We start from the raw sequence: 3906 nt of genomic DNA, 5'->3' as shown, positions 1-3906 counted from the left end.
GGTTTACCCCATCCTGGCATTCACTTTTTACCCATTTTTTTCCAAATGGGTTTTATCCTCCGCAAGTAGGCAAATACTTGGCAACTCACAGCCCAAGTGGGTAATTGAGCACAGTTGTAAGTGGATTATCATGGAAATTACTGATTATGCCCAATGCAGAAAGCTCAAGGCAGCAACAGGGTGCTTTGCAATTTAAACATTGTAAAGAGAGGGAAAATATTTTCAGGTTTCATTTTAAAACTTTCTAACTGCAAAAATGGAAGCTGATTCCCCAATGGCAAGGCATAAATACACATTGTAAACTCACATTACCAAATGTTTGCCTAGTTCTATTAAGGGGAACAGATGAATTATCATAATCAGATTTAACAGAGCATCTGGAGCAATAAAAAATAAAATAAAAATTTAAAATATATTCTGGACTACTCTTCAAACAAGCCAAAAAGACAGAAGTTCCTTGACATCAATCTTGGGGTGCAATGAAAACATTACCAAAGTATACAGACAAGCACCTCCAAGAGAAAACCCCAAATACTTAGTGAGATCTCAAAATCTACACCCACATTGTGGGGAATTCACTAAAACAGCATTGGGAACTCATAGTCTTGACTAGAAATCCCTAAAGCCAAACCAAGTAGCTCTCTGGTCTGGGGATCTTCTCTCTCAATTTGACACTAAGCTAACTCTTTAGCAAAGGGATTTTTTTTTTTTTAATTTAATTGGGAGTAGAGAACAATAAATGCTTATGGATATTTTAAAGTATTTTGTGTGTGTGTGTGTGTGTGTGTGTGTGTGTGTGTGTGTGTGCGCGCATGGGGTTTTTTTTTAAAGAAAAAAACAATTCAATTTCCAGCTCTGTCATGGACATTCTGTGTGACCTTGGCAAACTCATTCAGGTCTGCACATCCACATTAGGCAGCTAATCCACCTAGACAATGCAGAGAGACAGAGGCAGGCACCAAAAGAGGGGGGATGCAGACCACCTAAATAATACATAAACATATTTTTTTCTTCTACTCTTCATCTGCTCTATTGAGTATTGCTCGTTCGATGCTGCATTATCTTTATGGCATAGACTTTTCTCCCACCCCCAACAGGATTCCCATTACATAAACCATCCTGAAAAATTGCATTAATACAAATAAAAGTAAGAATCCGAATTCCAAATTGTTGTATTTATCTCATCAGAACTGCTTACATTTAAAAGATGCAACTGTCACAGTGAACAGCTCACCAGCAATCTGCAAACGAAAAAGGCAAATAAATGTTTTGTTAAAAGTTATTTCAGGAATGGTTCTAAAAACCACAATCAACACAAGAAAACCACAGGCTGCTCAGTGACCCATTGAGAACATACAGAGATATGAAGTTTGAATGAAAAAAAAAATTCACAACTTAATCTGCCAAGCTACCTTCTTTATTCTTAGAAATAGCAAATAAAGGCAAGCATTTGTGAATAAGGACTATTCATGGCTGGAAGCAGGTACATTAGATATGGTGGACTGGGAAAGCAGACTCAGGCTGCTGGAGACAGACAGTCGCAACAATTTCCAGTGTCAAAGAAAAATCTGGCACCTTGTTAAATATTAATAAGCTGTCGGGGTCAAAATGTTTAGGTCCTCCCGACTCAATCACTTTCATTTCTACTTCTCAGAAGCCATTCAATTGGAAATACCCTTTCCTGTCTTGCCCCTCCTCATCCTGCCTTCTCACCAAGAACCATGCAGAACCAGATGAAAACAGACAGCAAATGAGTTGGCAGCCAAATGAGGTTTTTTGTCTGCCCTGCCTGTGCTGCTATGAATTCTGTTAATGTTAGTGAGGCACAGAAAACTTAAATACAAGAAAAAGAACAATGTGAAGAGTTGGTTTAGCAAACCTCTGCTGCATTTTCTGCAGGTTAGTGTTATTGATTACTGACACCTAAGGGTCTGACACATAATCAATAGACCCCATGACCCACATATGTGACATGGCCTGTGGGGGCTTTAGAAACAAGAATGAACATGGCAGCTCCATCCAAAGCTTTTCATATAATATTTATTTATTTATTTGCTGGCAAAGCTGTTTCCACTCAAATTACTGTCATGGTGAAAACTAGTGTCAGAGGGGTTTGTTCATATTTTTCCCTGGAACTTGGAGAAAAAAAAAAAAAAACTGTCAGTGAAACAAAAATCTAACTCCACACCAACAATCTTAAGAGCTGAACCTCCCCATCCCTCATGAATTTAGTTCCTCATAGTGAGAACTAGTCATCTGAAGGAGAAAAAACTGCTAGAATAAGAGAAAGAGGCAGAAGGTGTCTCATCAGCTTACCTTCATCTCTCTGCAAGGTGCCAGGGATGCACAGGGCAGTGTGGAAAGCACCAGTTTGCCTTCAGAAAACTGGGCTGGAAGGGCTCCTTCCTGGTGCACAGTCCTCAAAATCAGATGGTGAGAAAAGCTTTTGTACTGCAGTTTGCAGACCAGAGTCTTCTCCAAGCATAGCTCTTTGTTTCATTTTGTCTTCTCCCAGCACAAAATGGTCACTCGGGATCACTGCTGGGACTCCAGGAGCCAGATGTGCTCATTTCCTTGACTGCAGCCTTGGTTTTAGCTGGGATTTACATTCCCAGAGCTTTCCTTCTTCTCACAGTTCACTTTGCTTTTTTCTGAATGCGTTATGTCTCCAATAAGCATTGATCCCTTTTAGTTTGAGGAGTCTCAGTGTTGAATTCCTATCAATGTATTATTCAAATGAAGGCAACTATCTGAAATTCTCCACCTGAATTTTCAGGTCTCACTAAAGATTTTCCTCCAGATCCTCCAGAGTATTCTATCAATTGCCAATTGCCTCTGTAATTTTTCTATTTTGTTTGGCTTTTTAGCCATTAAATTGATTTAATGCAGTATTTTAAGACCAATCCATACACACAGGCCACATGCAGGCTGCTTATGAAGACACCTGAGATAACTACAACTCAATGAACAACTGAGATGACTCTATAGAGAGTTAGGAGACCATGGTTGGAAGAAGAGGAACCAGGGAAAGTTAAGCATGATCAAGTGGTCTGAATCAGACTCTGAGTATGTATTTTCACCCACAAAAACTGATACTGTCACACAGCAGGTCTGACAGCGAGGCTGAAGAGCAGCAGGTGTAAATCCTGGCCTAGCCTGATGTTACTGGAGTGCTCTGCTGCACAAGAGTGACTCCTCACTGCTTTGGAGACCTCAGTATCCAAACAGAATAGCTGAGACTTTTCCATCAGCAATGCCTTCTTACAGCAGCAGTACAGCAAGCCAGGCCCCGGGACTCACTTGGGGGAGCTGTCTGAGGCCACAGAAGGCATCCTGCTGCTCTCTTCCCTGTAGCCTTTTTGCCCTGCTTCTGTCACATTGACACTTTCTTGGCAAATCTTCAAGGAAAATACATTTCTGACCCAAAGTTATGTGGACTTTCAATGCTTCTCCCACATCACAAAGAACCAAACTGCTGCAACCAAGGAGTTCCCACCAATAGCAAATAACCAGGACTGAGGTTAAGACCTCACAACAATCCTTTCTTACATTAAATGCCCTACAATAGCAGCTAGCCTTGAAGTATCAGTCAGCAAAAGTCAATTGAGAGGCTGTTGACAAGCTCCTCCACAGTCCTATTCTGCATGCCAGCTTCTGTGCAACACTGGAAAGATTTCAGTTCCAATAAACTCTTTGTCAACTTGAGCAAAGTTTTTGCTAGGCCAGTGAAGCATGAACTTTGTAATGCATGCAGGGTATCACACTGTTATTGAGGGGCAAATGCAGATTAAGACAGAGGTGGAAATTAAGAGAGTGAGGAACACACAACCCACACTCACCTGATGGCCTTAGAGCCACTTGCTATTTCAACTGGTCACTGCTGAGCTTGGTAATTCAACCCTTTCC

The sequence above is a fragment of the Anomalospiza imberbis genome, chromosome 13 (assembly GCF_031753505.1).
Source record: "Anomalospiza imberbis isolate Cuckoo-Finch-1a 21T00152 chromosome 13, ASM3175350v1, whole genome shotgun sequence".
NCBI lineage: Eukaryota > Metazoa > Chordata > Aves > Passeriformes > Viduidae > Anomalospiza > Anomalospiza imberbis.
This window is presented reverse-complemented; position numbering follows the sequence as displayed.